Below are 25,394 nucleotides of genomic sequence, written 5' to 3'. Positions count from 1 at the left end.
ATAAGTGAAGATTGTAGTGGATGCTGTAGTGTGCCACCCAATGCCACCCCCACCCACCTTCAGAACCACAGGACTCATTCTCTCAACTCCAGAGAGTATGTGATGTTTTGGGCTCACAGCTGAGTCCCTCTGCAGGACCTGCCCTTGAGTGAAGGAAGCTGCTTGCTCAGTCTGGGGCAAATCTACATGCAGTGACTATTCAAAGCAGCTCTGATGGGCCATCCCAGCTCTAGAACTCCATATAGGATTGACTGAGACCTTTGGTACAATTGCATCACAGCCAAAGTTCTCCCTGTGCCCAATCCTGTTTCCCTCACTGACTTGCTTGTGTGACTCCTATGAACGCTTCCCAGTGAAGCCCCTGTATGCAAATCTCTCTCCAAGAGAACCAGACCTAAGGCAAACACCTTACACGAACAAAAAGTATTAGTGTATAGCTAGTCATAATGTTCACTTTTCCCTTTCCAAATCAATTGCTAAATTAAACCCTGGACTCTCCAGTGCCGTGGAGAATATGGATAATGGGTAAAATGAAGAAACAAGTCATAAAGGATTTTTAATCTACATAACAGAAATCCCCAAGATTAGGTAAGAGGAAAAACAACAGAAGGTCTGTGAAGGCAGAGTTTCAGAGATTGATGTTTACAAAGGGGAGAGAGAAGGTTTCCCTGGGTGAGGTTCACATCTGAATGGAGGGTATTGAGAGAGGAAAAAAATGGGGACAGAATTCTGAAGATGCTTATTGTACATTCTCAACATACCATCTCCTCCTTGCTTGAGGTTTTCTTGAGAAAGTGAGTAGAGATTTGGATACTTTTACTTTGTTTTCTGACTTTAGAAACTGGGTCACGTGGGATTATGGGTTATTTATTTGGGTTACAAATATGGCTGAGTGAAAAGGGTGATGACAGTGGAAGAAAAAAGGATAAACACAAATTAGCAGGAAGAATAAAAGAGAGAGACAGAGAGAGATGGATAACACCCCTATGGATGGAGAAGAGTCATATAGAAGCAAAGAGAAACAGAATGAAATTAGAGTGAGAAAAGGCTATTCCTCACAGCGTTAGACACGTTGGACAAATTTCTGATACACCTAATACCCTTCTATCACTAAAACTAGCCTGCCTTTAGCTCCCTGTGAGGTGAGCAGACACAGGCTGGTCTTTGCACAAGGGTTGGTACTAATTGATTAAAGGTGGAATATTAATTAGGATAAGGCCTAGCAAGTACAACAAACGGCAAAATAATAGTGACCTCAGGAAACTGAGAAGTTGATTTCTATTTTTTATAACAGATCAAGCATAAGCAGTCCATTTGGCATGTCTATTACACAGTGACAGTTTCCAGTCCCAAGCTCCTTCTGTCTCCTTTGTCTATATTAGCACTTGGCGTCCATCTTGTGATCTAAGATGGCTCCTCCAGTTCCAGCCATTGACTCTGCATTCTGTGCAATGGAATGGGAGAAAGGAGGTGTAGAAGGCAGGTTCTTCCCTTTAGGGTATGACCAATCGCTTAACAGATGATTCTGACCAATCATCCCATTGGTCAGAACCTAGTTACAATGGCCATGACTTAGATTCAAAGGAAAGGTGAAAAAATAAAGGTTTTTGTTTTTATTTTTATGTTTTTATTTTTATTATTTGTAGGTGGCCATGTGCCCAGCTAAAATGTATGGGTTATATTACTAAAGGAAGAGGGAGGGATGGTTTCTGAGAGGTAGCTTGCAGTCTCTGATCAATAGTGATCTAAACATAGGCTGGCTGAGGGCTGATGGAGTGACCTACAGCAAGAATGGCCTGTTGAAGGCTAAATTTAGATGGGGACTGTGGAGAGCATTTGGGAGTCAAAAGGGATGGGGAAGAGAGGAGAATGGAGCAGGCAGGTTCTGAGGGAGGAAGAGGCAGAGGGAGTGGCCAGTTCTTGAGCTGTGAAATCTCTTTCAGTTCTCACTTCTTACCTTAAGGATACTTAAATATCAGTTAGGATGCTTTTGGCTGGAAGTAACAAAAAACTCCCACTCAAACTCAGGCAATAACTAAAGTTGTATAGTCATGTCATAGGAGTCCAGAGGTAGAGGGGACTCCAGGCATGGATTGGTGAGCAACTCAAGGATGTCTGTTGACTCAGTGATTCATGGCCTTTATTTACTCCATCATCTTCATCTGTGGCTTCATCCTCAGGCTGGCTGGTTCTGCACATGGTCACAACATGACAACCAACAGCCACAGTGCAATGGGCTTCCTTGGTCACATCTGGTAGTAGAGGCTGAGAGAGAAGTAACTGCTCTATACTCACTTGCAAAAAAAGTTCTTCACACCAGTTAGATTGATCCAGTTTAGATAACGTGCTACCCCCTGAACTAATAAAAGATGCTTATTGATTTAGACCAAGCTGCTTCCGCCTTTGGAGAGGAGGATGGAGTGGATACCTGGATAAAACCAGGGCTCTGTTAGGTTTCTATTGGTAAACCTAAAGTTTCCATTCACCTTAAAATAAACCCTCTTTTCTCTATGGCAGCCTGAGAGTTCTTCATCCTAGTGAACCAGGGTGATGCATTCATGTGCCAATAAAGCACTCAAAGGCTAGCTACTCCAAAAGTGCTGAAGGAGGAAGGGAAAAGAACATAAAATGAAAGACGTGTCTATACATGTGAGTGAGTTCCAAGGTATTGAAGGAAGAAGCCATTGCCAGTGAGCTCCAAGGTCATTAGGGACAATTTATATGAAGGAGAGGAGATATGGTTCCAAGTCATGGGAGACCACTTCAGAGGCAATCCAGGGTCATCCAGGAACATGTTAAGCAACTTTCAGGTTAGACATCAAGAAGGGGAGTAGAGAGCTCCTATTCAGCATGGCCAGAGGGTTCATGGCCAGGGCACCAACTTGCCAAAATAGAAATGAACATCCTGCTGATCTCCATTTGGTGGCTACATCTGGGATGGTAAATAGGCATTATTCCAAGGGCCACCCTAATTGGTAGTAGCCCTTGAAGTACATCTTGAGAAGGACTTAGAGTCCTGACAAGTGGACATTGCTGAGCTACTTGGTCTTATTCTAAAGCTTTCTTTCTTGGCTTTGTCCTCTGCCTTTGAAGAACTATTCCTTAGCAGTTGGATATTGCTTCCCTTACGCATGAGCGTTTCTGGAGATGGTCTGAGTATGTTTCTTGTCCTGTTCTTATAAGAAGCATGTCAGAAGGACAGGGAAGAGCCTCTGGAGCTGGAGTGGACCTGCCTTTGAACCCCAGGCTTTGAACCAGTTGAGTAACTTAAAGATGTAATTTCTCTTCTCTGAGCCTCAGTTTATCTATGTGTGAAAAGAAGAGAAGAATGTCTACTGAAAGGGATGATCCAAGGATCAGATTTAATGGGTGTAACAGATCTGGAATGGTGCTCACTCTGAATTTTTGAAAAAATCTTGAACAGTTGTTCAGGCTCTGGTTCCTTCAGTTCCCCAGATCACAGACCACATTTTGTTCTTACAACTTCCTTCGTTATGTCCTCTTATTCATGGATAACTGTAATGTCCAGCTGTGCTGGAGACTAACATGATCCTCATTTGGATATTCAGATGCAAGTACAAAGACTCAGGCCCCCTTCTTGACGTTCATGAGTTTAACTGTGCTCTTCACTTGGGGGTTTTACAGCTAAGTACTTGGGACTTTACACCATTTTCTTTTAAAATGGTGCATGTCTGGACGCGATGAATGAATTCGTGGCACTTCAAGGGGAGATCTAGGCATTGACATCTACGAATTTATAATTTCTTTTTGATCAAGCCAGAGCTGGCAAGGAGTAAAGAAACCAGAGAGAGCAAGAGGGTCATTTGAAATTGCTATCCTTTTCAGATTTTATACTCCCATCTGGATTCCCCTGCTGAGAAGCAGGCTGGACACTCAGGAAGCCCATGCCAGACAGCTAGCTAAGTCCCAGAAGTCAGCTTCTGATGGTATTTGGCAACCTTGGGCCTCTCTGGGCCAAGGGTTTAGTGCCAAGAGTAATTGTGATTTACACCCCTAACCTCTTTGGGTGCAAAATGGTTTTGATTAGATGCATACCATGTTTATTAAGCCTTGCACAAGGCAGTCTGGGGGCTTGGCTGTTCTGCCATAAAAGAGAGGGAGATTTACACGGCTCCCTGCAGGATTCATTTAATCTCTTGGGGATTTACTGACCTTCAATTAGAACTGTTAAGTACTGTTTACATGGTCCCTAATTCATACAAGACCAATGTAAGGCTGAATTTTGCTTTCATTAAGGACCTATGAATCAAGAAAATAAAAAATAATAAAAAGTCTTTGCCAAGCAAGATGTGATTTGAGTTAAGGAAGAAAAAAAAAGAATATCAAAAACAAAAAGCCATTAAAAGTTGAAAGCTTTACTTTGTCATCATTTAGGAGTGGACTGATAGTAAAGAGTTGATACATTTTTAGGATGGATTTGAAATTTTAAAAATCACCTGATTTGAGATATTTTGGGTGAGGATTAGCTTTATAGTTTTAAAACTGTCTTTCAGTGACCTGGGAAAAGACAGTCCCTTGAATTTTTCTCTGTGGTTGAAAATTGGGATTCCTTTGTATTCCCTAGAAGGAAGAGTACCGTGTATCTCTTACCAGAGTCAATTGTGCACACAGAAAATTGCCTTTAGCAGTGCCTTCAAACTGAGATCCATGAACTCCCAGTGGGTATATATAGAATACCAGGGATACATAAAACCGTGAAGCATCATGTATGCGTATTATTCAAGGATTTGGGGAAAAAGCATACCTCTTTAAAAACATTGAAGAAAATACAACAGTATTAGGTCAGAAGTCATTCAAAATGCTTATACTAGACAGGCAAGTGGAGAGGAAGTATGTTGGGCTGGGTTGGGGACTGCACTAAAGGGAGGAAGTTATGTTCCATCTTAAGAGGCACTCACTGCTGCACCACAGGCTCAGTAAATATTGTTGGATGAACTATTAAAAAGTGGTCACCTCTACTCCTGGCTCTGGAACTTGTTCCTGAAGGACAACGCTATGCAGATTGCTCAGAGCCACAGACTCATACTAGGAGAAGTCAGTTTGACTTCTCCTTTGACATATTATGGGCATCACTTCCAGTGTCTGCCTTGGGCACAGAATGCATCAGCCATGACAGCCTAGAGCTGTGTAAAACATATTGAACCGCAGGATAGCATGATAATCACAATAGTCGCAGCCAACAATGATTGGTAGCCTGATTAGTGATTAGTGATTGTCCACCAGATGTGTTAAGTGCCTTGTTTACATCATGTCACTGAATGTCCCCAACTGTCCTGTGTGGTAGTTATTATTGTCATTGTTTGACAGATGAGGAAACTGAGGTTTAGCAAGGTGAAGTCACTTGGTCAGGTCACATAGTTTGGAAGCAGCAAGCCATGCCTCACCCTCGATTCCACAGCCCAGAGCGTGTGTTCCTGGCCAACAGGAAGCATCGTGAAAAGGCCGAGGTGAAAGTCTAACGCTTCCTTTTATTACTCAGCTTGGGTCCAACTTAGAGCAGGGGCAGGGAGTCAATTTTCGTACTCTCACACAAGCTTCTACCCATTGCTGTCCCCTCCTGTGGAACGAGTTAGTCCCTGAAAGACGAGTTTGTGCACCTTTGATGAAGAGGGAACACAGTGAATCTTAACAGCATTTTCTACATCCTAATACCCAGTGATGAGACCAACATGGGTGTTCTCAAGGAACAGAAAAATTTCAACATGGGTTGCAATTACGAGATTGAATAATACTCAGTTTGGTGACCTGGCAATGGGCTTAGCATGTTTTTTTTCTTTTTTAAATTGGGGTTTAAAAAAACCCTACATTATCTACACTCTTAAATTTTGAAGTGTACCGTATAGTATAGTTAAAAGATGTACATTGTTGTAAAGCACATCTCTAGAGCTTTTACATCTTGCATAACCAGAACTCTATACCTTTTGAACAATAACTCCTCATTTCCCCCTTATCTCAGCCCCTGGTATCCACCATTCTACTTTCTGCTTCTATGAGTTGGACTATATATACTCCATATAAGTGGAATAATGAAACATTTGTCATTCTGTGCCTGGCTTATTTCATTTAGCATAATGTCCTCAAGCTTCATCCGTGTTGTAGCATATGGCAGGGTTTTATTTTTTTATTTTTTATTTTTTTGAGACGGAGTCTTGCTCTGTTGCCCAGGCTGGAGTGCAGTGGCGTGATCTCGGCTCACTGCAAGCTCTGCCTCATGGGTTCACTCCATTCTCCTGCCTCAGCCTCCCAAGTAGCTGGGACTACAGGCGCACGCCACAATGCCCAGCTAATTTTTTTTGTATTTTTAGTAGAGACGGGTTTTCACCATGTTAGCCAGGATGGTCTCGATCTCCCGACCTCGTGATCCGCCCGTCTCGGCCTCCCAAAGTGCTGGGATTACAGGCGTGAGCCACCGCGCCTGGTGATTTCTTTCTTCTTAAAGGTTGAATGATATTTCATTGTATATATATACCACACTTTATCAAATTATTCGTTAGTGTTTCCACCTCTGTGCTACGGTGAATAATAATGCAGTGAACATCGGTGTGAAAACACTTCTTTGAGATCCTGTTTTCAATCCTTTTGGATAAATATTTAGAAGTAAGATTGCTGGATTGTATGGTAGTTTCATTTTTAATTTTTTGAGGAAACTTGATATTATTCTCCATAATGACTACACCATTTTACATTCCCACCAGCAGTGCACAAGTGTTCCAATTTCTCCACATTTTTGCTTTTAAAATTATTATTTTTGATAATGACCATCTTAACAGGTACGAAGTGATGTCTCATTGTGGTTTTAATTTGCACTTCTTAAATGATTAGTGATGCTGAACATATTTACATATACCTGTTAGTCATTTATGTCTCTTCTTTGGCAAAATTTGTATTCAGGTCCCTTGCCTTTTTTTTTTTTTTTTGGAAACAGAGTCTCCCTCTGTCACACAGGCTGGAGTACAGCGGCGTGATCTCAGCCCAATTCAACCTTCACTTCCTGGGTTCAAGCGATTCTTCTGCCTTAGCTTCCCCAGTAGCTGGGATTACAGGCACACACCATCACACCTGGCTAATTTTTGGAATTTTAGTAGAGACGGGATTTCACCATGTTTCCTAGGCTGATCTCAAACTCCTGGCCTCAAGCTATCCATCCACCTCAGCCTCCCAAAGTGCTGGGATTATAGGCATGAGCCACCGCACCTAGCTCCTTGCTCTTTTTTTAAATTGGGTTATTCATTGTTCGCTTGTTTTTTGCTGTCAAGTTGTAGGAGTTCCTTATATATTTTGAATATTAACCCCTTATCAGATATATGGCTTGCAAATATTTTCTCCCATTCCATAGGTTAACTTTTCACTCTGTTGATTTTCTCCTTTGCTGTACAGAAGCTTTGAGTTTGACGTAGCCTCCCTTGTCTATTTTTGGTTTTGTTGTCTGTGCTTGTGATGTCATAATTAAGAAATCACTGCCAGTGAACTTAGTTCTTGACTGGATAAATTCCAGAGAGTCTTTGACAGGGAAACTTCCATACCTTTACCATTAGTGGCTTAAGGTCTCTGTCTCAAGTTGAGTTTTCCTAGAAGCATCTAGAATTTGAGGACCAATAGTTTAGTTGGGAAGTGATTCTAGGAATCACTGGTAGGGCAGTAAGGAAGTGAAAAGAATGTATTAACAAGCAGTTTACAGCCAGGAGCAACTGGGGCTCTATGCCACTGATTCTGGGTTGGCAGATAAAACACAAGGCTCCAGTTAAATTTAAATGTATATAAACAAGCAATTTTTTTTTTTTTTGGAGATGGAGTTTCTCTCTTTTGCCCAGGCTAGAGTGTGGTGGCGCGATCTCAGCCCACTGCCACCTCTGCCTTCTGGGTTCAAGTGATTCTCCTGCCTCAGCCTCCTAAGTAGCTGGAATTACAGGCACCCACCACCATGCCTGGCTAATTTTTGTATTTTTAGTAGAGACAGGATTTCACCATGTTGGCTAGGCTAGTCTCAAACTCCTGACCTCGTGACCCACCCTGCCTTGGCCTCCCAAAGTGCTGGGATTACAGGTGTGAACCACCACGACCTGCCTAAACAAGTAATATTTAGTGTGTGTCCCACATATTGCATAGGGCATACCTATCCTAAAACTTGATCATTATTTATCTGAAATTTAATTTTAACTGGCTTGCTGTATTTTTATTTGCTTAATCTGATAATCTTACGCTAGGGACTTCTGGGAGATGGTATAGAACATCCTTCAGTGTTGTCCCATCTCTGAGAGGCAGGAGACCTGAACATTTATCATCTGCCTTATATTCATCATTGATTTAGGGCTACTCCTGGGCTAATTAGCTCATGAAATCATTCTGAATAGATGAAGGAGATGAAGAATAAAGGCTTGCCCAACCCCAGTAACCAGAGATTCTCTTCATCTGCGCTTGTCTAATGACAATGTGGAACATAGCAACAGAAAACAAAGTTTCTCCCTGCTTCCTCCCTCTCTCCCATCCTGTTGTCCACATAGTAATGTGTATTGAGTGTCGTCTCGGTTCTGGGTGCTGTACTTGGTCATTTTATCTATATCAGAGTTGTCAGCCTATTTTAGGCAACAAAGTGTTTTTAAAGCCCTGTTTTCAAGTCTCAGGAGGAGGCCCGTTTTTGCTTGGGTTGTCTTCCAACATTCTATACTGGCAACAAATTCTTCATGTTATTTAATGTTTTATAATTTACAAATCTTTATTTAAGTACAAATGAATGATCCTTTTATCTGTATGGTATAGCAGTTTTGGGCGTGAACTTTGGACTCAGATAGAAATGGGTGTAAATCCTGCCCCCAGGGCTTGCTAGGTGTGCGATTTAGAAAGTGGGCAGATCATGTAACCTTTCTGAGCTTATGTCCCATGCCTGTGGAGTGGTGATGACTCTGGTGTCATTGCATAGGGTTGTATGAGAGCCTGGAGAAGCTAAGTCATGCTATAGTAATGACCTATCCCTAAATCTCAATGGCTTAAAGCAATACAGGGTTATTTCTTCCTCATGCTACATGTTCTTTGCACATTAGCAGGGGCCTCTTCTCTGTTATTCTCACTGCAGGACTAAGAGCAATATTTGCATTTGCATAGACAAAAGATAGTTCAGAATAAACCAGATTAAGGAGTTGGAGCAACACTCACTTTTTTTTTTTTTTAACCTGATAGAGAGTTTAGTTCATCTCTATGTAATTCCAGATAGGATTTTCAAGGTCTGTCTTCAGTGGTGAAGATGCCTACCTTAGGGACAAGCAACTGGAATTTGAGTACAAGAAGCTTTGGGGGAAGTGATTCCACCAGGAAGTACTGATAGAGAAGTGAGAAAATGAGAAAAGAAGGGAAAGGTGCCGGTACAGAGTATGTTAGTGGGCAAATACGACTTTCTGGGCAGCAAGGGCTCAATGGTGACCAGGGCCCCACTAACTGGAATGGCACTTGCCATGGTGGCAAGGAGAAGATTATGAGCATCAGGGTCATACATGGGCAATTAAATGTTCCAGCAAGGCAGTGACAGGCATAATTTTAACCCACACTATATTGGCCAGAATTAGTCACATGGCTCAACCCAAATGCAAAGAGTATTGGGTTGTGCAGTTGCCCTAAGGGCCGAAGGCGAACCAGACATGGTTGGGCAGTGCCTATGTCTATCAAAGATTGTTGCAGGGATTTAATGAGATAGCATTGCAGGGATTCAATGAGATACTACAGAACCTGGCATATAGCAGATGCACAATAAATGATAGCTGCTCTCTTAATTATGATGATGTTTGCCCCACTAGAATCTGAACATTTGAAGAAAAACTTTGTCTTCCAATAATGCTAATATTTATTGCCCAATACTTTCAACATGCTGGAGACCCTGTCAAACAGCATCCTCACAACAACCCCATGAGGTAACTATTATTTTCCATCCTATTTTTCAGATGGGGAAACCAAGTCTTAGTGAGGTTAAGTAGCTTCTCAGGCTCACAGCCATCAAAACCTAAAGCCCATACAGCTGGCATCACACGCTAGCATCTCCTGCCAGCACTTAGCATTGAGCCTTAAACAGAGGAAAGGTTCTGAATATTTGCAGAACTGACTGAAATAACTTTTTTTCTGACTTTGTAAGTGCCTCAAAGACCTTCCAGCTACTCTTTCCTCTAACATACCTTCTCCTTAAAAATGGCAAGGTGCCCAATCTTTCCAGACTGTTGGCCAAGACAATCTTCCTCTTGCCATTTAATTACTGTATGTAATTCCAAGATCTGGCATTCCTCATCACCCAAATTCCCTATGGATCTTCTTCTTTTCCTGGTCAAATCCAGAGATCTATCTGCTGTCCTCATTACAATTCCAGGACATATTTGTAGGTACTATAATTCTTCCTCATGTAAAAATAAAAAGTGGGCAATAAGTTCCGGAAATGTCCTGGACTATTAGAACAACCTCCTTAAAGTTTTAAGTGCTTGCTGATATCTAAAATTGCTACACTCTCAGGGTTCTGATCATTTTCCTATCCTAGCCATCTTAAGAACTACATTGGAATTTAATTTTGGGGCCCTTCTGGGAATTTAACTACTTCTCCTCTTCCCTTTATTCAGTTAAAGGCTGAAAATATCAGCTGGCTCTTATCTGATTCTTTCAGTATGTTGAGGAAAGCCCCCTCCCACTCTAAGGGATTTTTTTAAACCTTTTTTTTTTTTTTTTTTTTTTTTTTGGTGTGTGGTGGGGTGGGCACGGTAGACAAATAAAAATAATTCTGAGGTTATCTGAGAGCTGACATTCCATACAATAGCAATAAGAACGTTTTCCAAATTTAAAACTCTGATGGAGGAAGTGGGTTACAATAGGAGCAACCTTTGACCCTGACCAGTCATAATGGTTTCCTGGATTCAGAGATATTATGGGTTGGAGCCAAGGGTTTCAGCAGAGAGAGCACAAGATGTGTTAAACTTAGAACACAATGTGCGAGTTCCGGGTGGGGCCGTTGGAGGACATCTTTCTTTCTTTCCGGTGGAAGCGATTCCTTTACAAACAAGGAACTGGGTCTTTCCCACTGTCCGACCCGTGTCCGTGTGTTTGTTCTGCTGCTGATTTTGAAAGGAATTTTGCATGTTTTTGAGATCTCCAGACTCTGAAAGTCTTCACTCTGGGGACCATTTCTAAGGATGATTCATTCGCCAAATACTTACTGAGTGATTACTATGTGCCAGGTCCTGTTCTAGATGCTGAAATATAGCAAAACAGAAAATCAACCAAAAAGCTCTGTCCTTGCAAAGCTTCATCCTATAGCACAACTCCTCAACCTCAGCACTACTGACATTTTCGGCTGGAGAATTTGTTGTTGTGGGGGTTGTCCTGTGCATTGTGGGATGTTTAGCAGCGTCACTAGCCTCTACCTATTAGATGCCAGTAGAGCAAAAAACTACTTTTTGCCTCCAAGATATGTCTGCAGATGCCATTCTATAGGGAACAAGAACAACTGTTCTAAAGGGAGAACAGTTCTATAGGGACGGAGACAGACCATAAACTGTGAACTATTTAATACTAAATAGGTAAATTATAGTCTGTTGATGGTCAATACATATACAGAGTAGGTGAAGGGGAGCTGAGTCTCACTGGTGCGATGGGGATGGGAGATTGTTGTAATTTAAATGGTGTGATTGGGGAAGTCCTTATTGAGAAGGTGACATCTGACAAAGACTTGAAGGAGGCAAGGAAGTAAGCCATTTGGTTATGGAGGAAGAAGATCGCAGAAGGAGACAACAGCCAGTGCAAATACCCTGGGTATGCACTGGGCTGTCAGAACCACCAAGGAAATCAGTATGGCTGGAGTGGGGGGAGCTGGAGGACGGTGCCCAGAGGGGAGGCGGGAGATAAAGGAGAAGTGTTCAGACTCTGCAGCATGGAGGCTTTTGTGGCCATCGTCAAGGCTTTGCTGTTCTCTGGGAGGAAAGGAAACCATTGTTTTATTTTGAACAGGAGCGTGGTAGGATCTGCCTTAATGTTTTAACAGGACTACTCCAGTGGCTGCCGCCTTGAATACAGACTTTATGAGGGCAAGGAGAAAATCAGGGTCATAACAGGGTCATAACAAGTCAAACGTTGATGTCAGGCAACAGAGGGGCCTGGCCAGATGGGTGTAGACTTCCATACACATCTTTCTCCCCTTCCATAAAGACGCATATACAGTGGTCGGCTTGTAGCTGCATCGGTATGGTAGACCATCAAGGGAAATTAAGTGTGAATTTGTCTTATATTCCTTATTGCCTTTTGTTGTTAGACTCTGTCATAGGTAATGTCCTGATTTTCATTTTGGAAACAAAGTATTTGTAGGTGGAAGATCAGATTCCCAGGTAATTATAATAATTAATAACGCATGATAGAAATAATTAACAAGCACTTATTATAAGCCAGATGCTATGCTAAGCTCTTATTATACACTATCTCATTTAATTCTGTCAATAACCTTAGGAAGTGGGTACTCATCATTTCTTCTGCAGTCTAGATGAGGAAACTGAGGGTCAGAATGTTTAAACGATTTCTCCAAACTTTCAGAGCCTCAAGCCTCATTGACTGGTGTGGGAGAGGGATGAACAGCCAGCTGATGTGGAAGGTGGAAGTTTCATGATTGCCAGGGACACCAGCCTCATGTTCGAACCCCCTCCCACCTCTCTCCTGAACTTGTCCTAGAGATATCAGAGAGGGGTGACAGAGATGAATGTAAAAACTCCTCTCCCTCAACTCTAAACCTTGTTAGCTGGAACCACAGATGGTGAGCTGTAGGTGGAAGGCAGTTTACAACTAATTCCAACCTTTAATGGATGGGGCTGGGGAGCATTGGAATTAATAGCTCAGGTTCTTGAATCCATAGACCCAGATTGAAATCCCAGCTCCACCATTTATGGGCTCTGTGATCTAAGTCAGTTACTTCACCTCTCTAAGCTTTTATTTCTTCTCCTCTAAGATTGGAATAATAATCATATAGATGCTATTTGGTGCCCTGTCCATAACCCTAGGCCCCCTCTCACCTCTCAAGCCACCTACAGCTTAGATTGACAGTTCCCAAAATACGGACATTTAGTCCTCTGCCCAAGGGCTGTCTGACTGCAGATACGTGCTCAGCCCAGGATGATCAGAAGTATCAGAGAGTTGATGCCCCCAGAAGCAACGTCAACCAACAAGGAATGAGGTGTGGTAAATAAATACCCCTTATTTATCCACCACATTTCCTCCCTGGGCCAACTCTTAGGTGTGTTCTCACAGCCCTTCGGGGGCCCACGCAAGACTGGGCCCCAGTTACTCACCACGGTAACTGCTCAGCAAGGTACCCTTTATATCTGCTTTCCTGCCTTTTATTCCCTGCAAGACTTCCTGGGGTTATCCCCAAATAAACCACTTACATACAAATCCTCATCTCAAGACCTGTTTTGGGGGAGGAAACCAGACCAAGACAAATAGTGAGTAGTGACCACCTCCTTAAATTGCTGTGATGGTTAAGAGAAAGTACCTGTATAGTTGTTAAGTACTTAGCTTATTGGCAGAAATATATATAGAATAAACACTGGAAGAAATGGTGATGATGATGATGATGGTGATGAGGAGGAAGGGAAGGGGGGAAGGTGGAGAAGGAAGAGGAGAAGAAGGAAGGAGAAGAGAAGAAGGGGAAGAAGAAAAGGAGGAAGAGGAGGATGAGAAAAGGAAGAGGAGGAGGAAGAAGGAGAAGGATGAGGAAGAAGGAGGAAGAGGAGGATGAGAAAAGGAAGAGGAGGAGGAAGAAGGAGAAGGATGAGGAAGAAGGAGGAGGAGGGGAGAAGGAGGAAGAAGGAGGAGGAGGGGAGAAGGAGGAAGAAGGAGGAGGAGGGGAGGAGGAAGAAGGAGGAGGACGAGGAGGAGGGGAAGAGGAGGAGAGGAGGAGAAGAGGAGGAAGAAGGTGATGAAGATGATGACTGTGATGAAACAAAGGCCCAGAATGAATGAAGTCGGTAACTGATTGTGGGGTAACAGGGTGTGGGTGCCAGGCAGGCAGATCCACAATGGAGCCATCTCCTCTCCACATTTTCTCCTGCCCCCTGAGTTCATGGAACTTCCTTTGGTGGCCAGTGCTTTTCAGGAGATACCCTGTCCCTTCTGCTCCCCTACCCTCCTGAACAACTGGCAGTCAGTGAGTCAGCTGAGTGCTCACCAAACACCATTCTGTTATAAGACTTGGTGGGAGGGACCAGGAATTATAAAATCCAGTCGTTGCCTGAGTTATTCCTCCTTCATGTGGAAAACCAAATCTTCTATCCATGAATGTCCTTCTCCCTATTTTCCCCTTGGACTTTCACCTCGGGTTCTGCCACTGGACAAGTGGACACACAGCCTTGGGACAAGTCTGAATGTGTTGTCTCGAGACTGTTATTCAACTTCATATGTCAGGTGGTTGATTTCCTGTCTTGCTCATTCACTCCAGAACTCCCTGTTCTTAGATCAAAAGACCTGGAAGTTTCCAAGTCAACAAATGCCATTATACATTTTGAGTGCAGAAAACTTACTGAACGCCATTCTAAAGCTCCCTTAGCCACTGATGAAGGGATTCAAGTTAACTTTTTGAATCGAGCAATGTTAACATTGGACTTATGAGCTCTAGAAGATCAGAGCTGAAAGAGACCTCAGTGGTAACCCCTCCCAACCCTTCCTCATTCTATAGGAAGGAAACTAAGGGACAGAGAGGTCACTTTACCAACATGCTACCCTGGTAAAGAGTAATATATCCCAGAATAAAACTCACTTCTCTGAACTCCCAATTACTTTTCTCACTCTAACATTACTCTCTTCTTGTAGGCCAAGTCATCAAAAACGCAGTAGGAGCGTCTTTTGGTCAAGGACAAATCTTTTTGTGAACAATTGCTTTCTTTTTCTCTGCTCTTTCATCAGTCTTGATTTTCATTTATCAAGTTTAAAAAAATCAGAACAACCCTATGCTTTGAAATAATGAAGCTGTAAAGAATTTCTATTTAACCTCAATGTCATGAAAGCATGAAAAGCTACATGTTGAAATGAATGGTAGGTTTTTCATTCTAAGTAAAATGTAATTCATCTAACTGATTTGATTGAATCTGTTATACCTTCTGAAGCTTTGTTTTTTTCTGGGTAAAATGGCTAACCCACTGAGATATGACAGAAGGAAGAAAAGCCAGAATGAAGAGAGAAACTAAAGGATATTTATAGAAAAAAATTAGAGCCTACATATATGAAAACTCTCCACTTTAAAATACTAGAGAAAGCTCACAGAGAACCAAGAAAACCACATTTTTGGCACCCATCTGAACTTCAGAATTATTCATTTGTGTTTTTTTATTTATATCTTACTTTATTCCTCCAGAAAGAAGCTGAGGAGCAATGTCCTCCTTCAGATAGGATTATTAATACACAGCATTCATTGATCACTAATCATATGCCAGAAATTGCATATGCATTATCCCATCCAACTTGTTTATCAAAGTGACTGTTGGAGGCAACTATTCTCATCTCCCTTTGCAGGAGGTCAAATTGTGCCCCCACCCCCCTGCAAAAAAGATACATCCACCTGGAACCTGTGAATGTTTGCTTATATTAAAAGAGTCTTTGCAGATGTAATTAAATTAGGGATCTTGAGATGAGATCATCCTGGATTATCTGAATGAGCCCTAAATCCAATGATGAGTGTCTTTATAAGAAGAGAAGACACAGACATGGAGGTAAAGGCCATGTGAATACAGAGACAGAGATTGGAGTGATGTGTCTAGAAGCGAAGGAACTCCAGGGGTTGCCAGTGGTTACCAGAAGCTAGGAGAGAGGTGCAAAACAGATCCTCCTTCAGAGCCTCTGGAGCCTCCTCCTCTGGAAGAGCCCCTACTTTTACCTTGATTTAGGACTTTTTTGGCCTCCAGGACTGAAAGAGAATAGATTTCTGTTGTTTTAAGCTACCCAGTTTGTGGCAATGTCTTACACCAGCCCCAGGAAGTGAATGTACTATTTTATAGATAAAGGTACCAAGGCCCAGAAGGGCCATAGCTGGGATTGAATTCCACCAATTTACAGCTGATCCAAACTTGAGGTTGAATTTTTAAAAGCAGCATAAAACGCATAAAGAGATGCATAAAAAGCCATTCCCCAAATGCTAATGGTAACTATTTTAGGATGCTGAGGTTTGGGGTAACTTTTACTTTCTTCAGTATTCTTAGAAACACTGCTCACATTTTCTAAACTAATATTGACTATATAATTTGAAGAAAAAAGTTAAATCATTTTTTCTGAGGGGCAATCACAATGAGAGCGTTAACTGAAAAAGTCAGCACACAAACCTGTAGACAGTAAGTAATACTACAATTGTGTATAGCAGTCCATTTATTTTTCTTTCTAATTTTTTAAATTATACTTTAAGTTCTGGGATACATGTGCAGAACGTGCAGGTTTGTTACATAGGTACACACATGCCATGGTGGTAATATCCAAAATCTACAAGGAACTTCAACAAATTTACAAGAAAAAAACAACCCAATCAAAAAGTGGGTGAAGGATATGAACAGACATTTCTCAAAAGAAGACATTTATGCAGCCAACAAACATGAAAAAAAGCTCATCATCACTGGTCATTAGAGAAATGCAAATCAAAACCACGATGAGATACCATCTCACACCAGTTAGAATGGTGATCATTAAAAAGTCAGAAAACAACAGATGCTGGAGAGGATGTGGGGAAATAGGAACACTTTTATACTGTTGTTAGCAGTCAACTTTTACGGCAACATCATGAGGTAGGTATTGATATGGCCCCATTCTACAGGTAAAGAGCCCACGTCTCAGAATATACTGAGGACATACTGGAGCCATTGCATTTAAAGTCTCTATTAAAGAGAAAATGCCCTTATTCTCTCCATCTCTTTAGACCTTTCTTGAGTCTGACTTATAAGCCATATTGCTAGAAGCAAACATATTTGTTCTCTGTCAGACTAAATCAATGTTCAGGTCTGCAAGTTATGGAGGAAGAGAGGCATGCATCTTCTTACCTCTTCCATTCTCAACCAATTTATTCTATTTTTAATTTTTATTTTTGGAGACAAAATTTGTGTCATCAAGGCTGGAGTGTAGTGGCACAATCATAGCTGACTGCAGCCTTGGCCTCCCAGGCTCAAGTGATCTCACCTCAGCCTGCTAAGTGAGTAGCTGGGACCACAGGTGTGCGCCACCATGCCTGGCTAATTTTTTGTATTTTTTTGTAGAGATGAGGTCTCACTCTGTTGCCCAGGCTGGTCTCAACTCTGGGGCTCAAGTGATTCACTCGCCTTGGTCTCCCAAAGTGTTGGGGTTACAAGTGCAAGTCACCATGCCCGGCCCACCTGGGGAATCTTTAAAAAGACCACCTGGGGCCGGGCGCGGTGGCTCACGCTTGTAATCCCAGCACTTTGGGAGGCCGAGGCGGGTGGATCACGAGGTCAGGATATCAAGACCATCCTGGCTAACATGGTGAAACGCCATCTCTACTGAAAATGCAAAAAATTAGCCGGGCGTGGTGGCGGGCGCCTGTAGTCCCAGCTACTTGGGAGGCTGAGGCAGCAGAATGGCGTGAACCCAGGAGGCAGAGCTTGCAGTGAGCCAAGATCGTACCACTGCACTCCAGCCTGGGCAACTGAGCAAGACTCTGTCAAAAAGAAAAAAAAAAAAAAAAAAAAAAAAAAAAAAAAAAAAAAGACCACCTGGGGAATATTTTTAAAAATGTAAGTTCTGGTGACAGAAGGACAAATATGGCATGATTCTGCTTATAAGACGTATTTAAAATATTCCGACTTACAGAATTCATTCTTTCTACATGGAAAATCAGAAAGTTCCCTTAGTATTAAAGACTTCAATCTGGGTGTAAAGAGAAAAGGCAAAGACATGAGATCCTAATTCCACTCTTTAAAAAAAAACCTAGAGGAAGCTTTGTTCTCTTAAGCTTACATGAGAATGTGGATTTTTTCATTGGCAAGTCTAAACCTATTGTCAGCAATTTAAATCTACAGTCTGGGTCTTAGTGGTTTGGAACTGGCTTCTATCTGGTCCATAATGTAGCCAAGAATATAGAGAGAAATGCAAGCAGAATCTCTTATTTTGGGGGACTCAAGATGTCTTGGCTCAGTCACATTGGACATTTTGAGGATTCTGGCAGACGAAATACAGAGAAAATTGGACTTGAAGGGCATCTGAGCCATAACCACCACTGTCTGTGACCTCACGACATGCCCAGCTCTGTGCCACACACTTTATAGCCATCATCTCATGGAGGCCTCTGAACAAATCTAAGAGGTAAGCGCTGTCATCTTCAATTTCCAGACAAGGAAGCTGAACTTGGATGTGGCAGAACCTGGGACTGAACCAGAAATGTCTGTTGTCCTCAGGCCCTTGGCCCCTCTGTGGGGCTGCCCCTCCAGTCCTGGTCATTCAGAGCTGTGTGTGAGTGGATGGATTAGAATCACACAGACTGAATGTCCTTCTTTAAAATGCAGGAGGCGTGAACTTTGGAATATGCATTGTGTCTAAAGGCATCAGCAATGTTATGGGGAAAATAATTTGAGGGAAAACAGCAAAAGGTAATGGAATTAATGATCAATGTCAAGAATGGGTGCTTTCTGGACCCAGGCTGCTTCTCACGGTGGTGTGACCCCGAAAAAGTACTTTCCCCTCTCTGGGCTTCAGTTTCCCCAGGCACACATGTGGGACTTGTTCTAGAATCACCCGAAGAATCTTTTTAAAAATATTAAGTTCTGGTCACAGCAGGACAAATATGGCATGATTCCACATACAAGAGGTGTTTAAAATAGTCTGACTTATAGAAGCAGAAATAGAAGGGTGGTTGACACAGGATGGGAGGAGGGGGAAACGGAGAGTTTGTTCAATGAGTATAAAGTTGCAGTTACACAAGACGAATAAGTTCTAGGGATATGCTGTACAACAGTTAATGTACAGCTAATGATATGGTGTGTACTTAAAAATTTGTTTTAAGAGGATGAATTTCATGTTAAGTGTTCTTAAAACACACACGCACAAACACACACTGCAAAGGGATACAAGGACACCATTGGAGGTGATAAATATACTTATTACCTTGATTGTGGTGATGACATCATGGCTGTATACACGTGTCCAAACCCATCAAATTGTATACATTAAGTATGTGCAGTTTTTTTCTGTATCAATTATGCTTCAATAAAGCTGTAAAAATATGTAAGTTCTAAGATTTATCTTTGACTTTTTTTTTTTCTTTTTTTTGAGACGGAGTCTCGCTCTGTCACCCAGGCTGGAGTGCAGTGGCACAATCTCGGCTCACTGCAAGCTCCGCCTCCCAGCTTCGCACCATTCTCCTGCCTCAGCCTCCCGAGTAGCTGGGACTACAGGTGCCCGCCACCACGCCCGGCTACTTTTTTGTATTTTTTAGTAGAGACGGAGTTTCTCCATGTTAGCCAGGATGGTCTCCATCTCCTGACCTTGTGATCCACCCGCCTCGGCCTCCCAAAGTGCTGGGATTACAAGCGTGAGCCACCGCGCCCGGCCTTATCTTTGACTTTTAAATCCAGATCTTCTAGGAGACTCTCATCCATTAATTACTTAAATATTTATTTATATTTACTAAGCATGTAGCTGCTGGAGATGAAATGGCCTGCTTGTGAGCGTTCCATCAGGAAGTAGAATAGTGCACTCCAATTAGGGTAATTTGAGGACTTTTCACAGAGGGACTAATACGAAGGTGTGGGCAGGATATAGGGGAAGCAGCAAGGATAGCAATAGTGGGGCTTTTACAGTCTCTGGACCTGACGGAGTCAGGGGGAATGTTCACCTGACCCTGGAAGGAGAGGGTTATGGAGATGCCTCCTTAGAAGAGCCAGGACCTTCACCAAGAGCAGTTTCTTAACCTTGGCACTGTTGACATTCGGGCTTGGGTAATTCTTTGTTGTGGGGGCTGTCCTGTGCATTGTAGCATGTTGGGCAGCATCCCTGTCCTCTAACCACCAGATGCCAGCAGCACCATCACCCCCCGTTGTGGCAACCAAATATTTCTCCAGACATTGCCAAATGTCCCTTGGGGGGCAACATTACACTTGATGGAGAACCACTGACCTAGAGATGCAGTCAGCTTGTGGGGATGCCACAGCGAAGGATGTGTCACCCCACTCTCCCACTCCTCTTTCCTTTCAATTTCCTGCTGAGATTTCCCACTGACCAAGACTCGCCCAGAAGTCAGAAGTTCCGGGAGTACACTGCTGCACACTAACAAGGCAGCTCTGAGGCTGACAGCAGGTGGAGAGTGGTGGACAACAGGTGCAATAGGGTGAGTGGTGACAGCACAGGGAGTGAACACAATAAGACCCATGTGCTTAGGCACTCACAGTCTATTGGTGACAGGGGTGGATGGAGAGGCAGAGAATACACACAAGAAAATTTCTGAGCATGGTTAGGAGTATAAAAACAAGCCCAAAACCCAAATGATACAGCAATGAATGGCAGAGGTGAGAGTTAAGCTAAGACCTGAATGATAGGATGGGGCTAGCCTCTTCAATATTAGGGGGTGGGGACACAATATTCCAAGCCAAGGGAACAGCATGTGCAAAGGCTCTAGACTCTGCATTTATTTATTTATTTGTTTTTACTTACTTGTTTCATTGATTTGTTTTACTTTACTGGGGTATGATTTATATATATAGCAAGGTATACAAATATCAAATGTACCAGTTGTTGAATTTTTGCAAATGTATTCACTCCTGTAACCATCATCCAGATTCAGATATAGGTCATTCCCACCTCCCCAGAAAGTTTCCTTGTGCCCCATATCCTGCCCCTCTGTCCTGCTATTGTCCTGACTTTTATTACCAAGTAAGATTAACTTTATCTGTCTTTGAATTTCATAGAAATGGAATCACACAACATGTACTTTCCTGAGCCTAGATTCTTTCATTGAACATCAGGTCCATGGGATTCATTCATGTGGTTACACATATCAGCAGTACCTGCTTGTTTTTTATTGCTGAATAGTGTTCCATTGCACGGATTTGCCACCGTGTGTTTATCCATTCTCCTGTGGGGGGATATTTGGGCTGTTTCCAGTTTGGAGCTCTTATGAACAAAGCAACTTGAACGTTTGTACACAAGTATTTTTGTGGGCATATACATTCATTTCTCATGAGGTATAATTTCAGGATCATAGCGTAGAAGTCTTTTTAACCTTGTTAGAAATTATCAGTTTTCCATTAGATTTTTTTATTTTTTATTTATTTTTTTATTTTTTGAGACAGAGTCTTGCTCTGTCGCCTAGGCTGGAGTGCAGTGGTGTGATCTGGGCTCACTGCAGCCTCTGCCTCCTGGGTTCAAGTGGTTCTCTTGCCTCAGTCTCCTGAGCACCTGGGATTACAGGCACCTGCCACCACGCCCGACTGATTTTTGTACTTTTAGTAGAGACGCCGTTTCACCATGTTGGCCAGGCTGGTCTTGAACTCCTGAGCCCACCTCAGCCTCCCAAAGTGCTGGGATTACAGGCATAAGCCACCACAGTGTCTAGCCCCTTTAGATTTTGATGTGAAGTTAGGCTGGGAAATCACCAGATAAGAGGGTTTTCCCAAAGCCCATTCTGGCTTGGGAATTCTAACATTCCATAGTGATTTTTCCTCCATTGATCGTAGTCTAACTAAACACAGGTCTATTTCTTGATCCATCACAGGGTCATCCGTCACCTTTATCCCCAGGTACCATGCAGCCCCAAGTAAACCGTGACCAAGGGCCAGCCACATGTGCTGAGTACCGGAAAAACTGCCTGTAGCGCCAGCCTCCCACCTTCTCCTGGGTGCATGTGTGTTAAATCGTGGTATAGTGGCTAATTCTTTGCAGCTTGCAGGTTGCTGCCTCCATTTCAGCAGACAGGAGGGCGCCCTGACACAGTTAAAGATCACAAGCTTTGATAACCTGCCCTTCTGATTTATAACAGTCCGGGTCTCCACGTTCACCTAATGAGGGGAACTCGGAGTGTCAACCTGTTTATTAAATGCTCAGAACCATGTGTAAGCCGGACTGAGGTAAGAAGTCAATCATATTTTCATTTATTCTGTGTGTCCCCTGCCTGTTCATTCAGGCCTCTCTCCCCAAGACTGTCAGTCTGCCAAACTATTTCTTTTCATCTCCAAAGGGGAGGACTTTAGGATAGATCATTTGCAGAGACGGTCGGGGTCCACAATGTTTGCACTTCCCTACTGATTTCATAGGTGTTTGGAAGTTAATGATACTCAACACCTCATGATTCTTTCCTATATGTCAAACAAAGACATGAAAGGGAAAGTGGCCAGAGGGGAGGGTTAGGGGGTGCAGAGCGGGGAAGACAGAAATGTATCCATAGCTTTCCCTTTCCTTCACCCTAGCCCCGGAGAGATCGGAGAGATTGGGAGTCTTAATGCAAATGGAAGATGGATTAATATTCCTGAAGTTGTCAGGATCTAATGAAGTCTTAATTCATCTTCTTTAATTCCCTTTAAAATAAAATAAAAAAAAAAAAGCATAAATCAAAATAACAAATGGCCTGGCTGCTTTAATCTCCACTTCTTCTCACCCCCTTCCCCTGTGCAACTTGGTCACTGTCATTTTCTTAATCTCTGGAGATTCTGCTCCGATTCCTTTCAAGTGGCATCAGCTCTGTCTCTTAGGTTTGGTATTCTGGAGTTGGCATAAATATTTCTGCCTGTTTGAGGCCCCTGGCTGGATTCTGACCTTGGACATGACTGGGGGAGGGGGCAGAGCAGGCCACACTCTGAAGTTTACTTGGCAAGATGAGCTCTAGGTAGCCCAGTCTGAAGACCCGGGAAGAGCTCTGCAACCTCACATCTGTGACTCAAGCAGGCTTTACTGGAACTGCTGGTCTGTATTGTTCTGTTCTTGGATTCTTGGTGCCTTCTTATGATACATGATGGTACCCGTAATGATACTTAATCATTAAGTGATACATTGTTTCATTTAAAATAACCTCAGGAGTAAGCTTGTGAATAATCCAATCTTTTCTTCATATTCTTTTTTCTTTCACTGAAATTGCCTTTTGTTTTTTCTTCTAAAGCATACATACACTCATTTTCTTGAGATTAGAAACTCTTTTAAAAATTTTTTAAATTTTTTACTTCTAAAGCGTACATACACACATTTTCTTGAGATTAGAAACTCTGTTTTGTCCTTTGAGGGTTTATTTACATAGGAAAAAAAGTATCTAAAGCATACTGCATGCATGCTAAAGCAAAGGCATTTGCTCTAGAGGACCAACATTCAGGCTCCAATAACATCGTCCATTAACAGTTTCTACACCAACCCCATTATCACTGGATTCTCATTACAGCTGTGTGGATCAAGCAGGACAACTCATTTCTTGCTTCATATTCTTTTTCAGTTCTTGTATCTTGTATCTTGCCCTGTGCCCAGCTTAAAACAACAGATACTACATAAATATTTGTTGAATGAGTGAACAAATCGATGGATGAATAAACAGAGTTGCCTGATTGTGCATTGTGCAATCTTTAACTTAAATTTGGTCTCTATTTGTTTTTGTGTAATGGTCATAGAGATATCCTGCCTTGGGGCAACATGGAATAGCTGAACACCTGTGGTAGATGGGTGTTCCGGTGGCCAAGCCCATTCTCTCTGTCTTTCTTCATAACAGAACCTCCATCTTTAGCTGCACAATGGAGAGCTGGAATGAGGATATTTCCCAGACTTCCTTCCAGCAAAGTGTGGCCATGTTCTGCCCATTTAACATTTAAGTGGTGTTGTATGGTTAATGTCCTTAAAAAGACAGCTGGAACAAACCCCTTGCTTCTTCTCTCGCTCCTCCATATGGTTGGAATGCAGACATGAGGGCTAGAGCCCAACAGCTATTTTAGACTATGAGGCAGGAAGTTAAGAAAGGTGGCGCAACAAGAAAGAAAAGCAGCTTGGGTCTCCTCTGATTATTAAACTGCCGTATCACACTGGATTGCTTGTCTCTGGACTTATTTTAGGAGAACAGACGTGAACTTCTAGTTTTCTTAAACTAGTATTTTGGGTGTTTCATCACATGCAACCAAACCTAATTCTAAGGAATTCAGTATGGTTTTTAAAGACCTGGAGTTTTGCTTATGGGTACTGTCAGCTGATACAGGTTAAAACACCTTAGAGATAAAACACCCGGAAGGTAGTGGCCATAGAACAAATGGCTCGCACTCTGCTGACAAAGAAACAGAAATTGTGATTGATTACAAAGAAATTAGTTTGCACCTTTAATGGAACAGACATGGTTGACATTCTATTTTCTGAAATAAACATATTAAAGAATTAAAAAAATGCTGTCAGCCTGAGACCAACCTAGAGCTGATAGATAAACTTGTAGATCCATTTACAGGGGACATGTCAGGATGGGAATAAGCTTGAAGCATCCAGCATAGTACTCAGTGTGATGCAGTCATGTGGCAAATGTCGGTTTTCTGTGTTCCAGTCTCTTACATCTTCAGTGCCTGTAGCTTTGCAGAGTGAGCAGAAACCAGGGCCAGTAGGGCTTCTCCCATAACTCTAAGCAGTTTGGATGCTATACTGAAGCCAGTAGAGAGGGAGTTAAAATTTCATTTCAGATGTGCCTATTAGAAGGATCCCCTGGATTTTCTCTGTGGGGAAAAAGATTTGCTAGTGAGTAGGAGGGGAGAGGCCAGGAAACCAGTGACGCAGCTGTTGCAGGGATCTAGGAGGAAGAGGATGGTGCCTTGGACTTGGACAGTGGACGTGAGGAGGCAGAGGAGAATTTGGATGAGAGGGACATAGAGGTGGAGTCCTCAGCATCAAGCAGGTGATTATTTGAAGGTCGACCTAGAAGGGCGCTGGCGCAGTGAAGGGCGCTGGCGCAGTGAAGTGGGAGAGGAAATCATGGTGAGCCCTCAGGTTTTCAACTTGAGCTGGACCTGTTGGTGGCATGTTCTCTGTGACAGGGCGGGAGAGAAGTATTTGAGTGAGAAGTCTTTGGGTGAGACAATGGTGTGTGTCAGACTCTTTGAGTCTGATGTGCCTTGTGAAACATCCAAAGTAAAGAAGCACAGTAGACAGTTGGCCTTATGGGTGAGAGCCTTAAGAGAGGCCTGCACTCAGCTTGTAGGATAGACCAGAAAGTGAGGCTGACATAACAGATATGAGGGAAATCTCCAAACTGCTTTCCACAGTGGCTGAGCTAATTTGCATTCCCACCAACAGTGCATAAGCATTCCGTTTTCTCTGCAGCCTGGCCAACATCTGTGCTTTGACTTTTGAATACTAGCCATTCTGACTGGTGTGAGATGGTATTTCACTGTGGTTTTGATTTGTATTTCTCTGATGATTAGTGATAATGAGCACTTTTTCGT

The sequence above is a fragment of the Macaca thibetana genome, chromosome 11 (genome assembly GCF_024542745.1).
Source record: "Macaca thibetana thibetana isolate TM-01 chromosome 11, ASM2454274v1, whole genome shotgun sequence".
Classification (NCBI taxonomy): domain Eukaryota; kingdom Metazoa; phylum Chordata; class Mammalia; order Primates; family Cercopithecidae; genus Macaca; species Macaca thibetana.
This window is presented reverse-complemented; position numbering follows the sequence as displayed.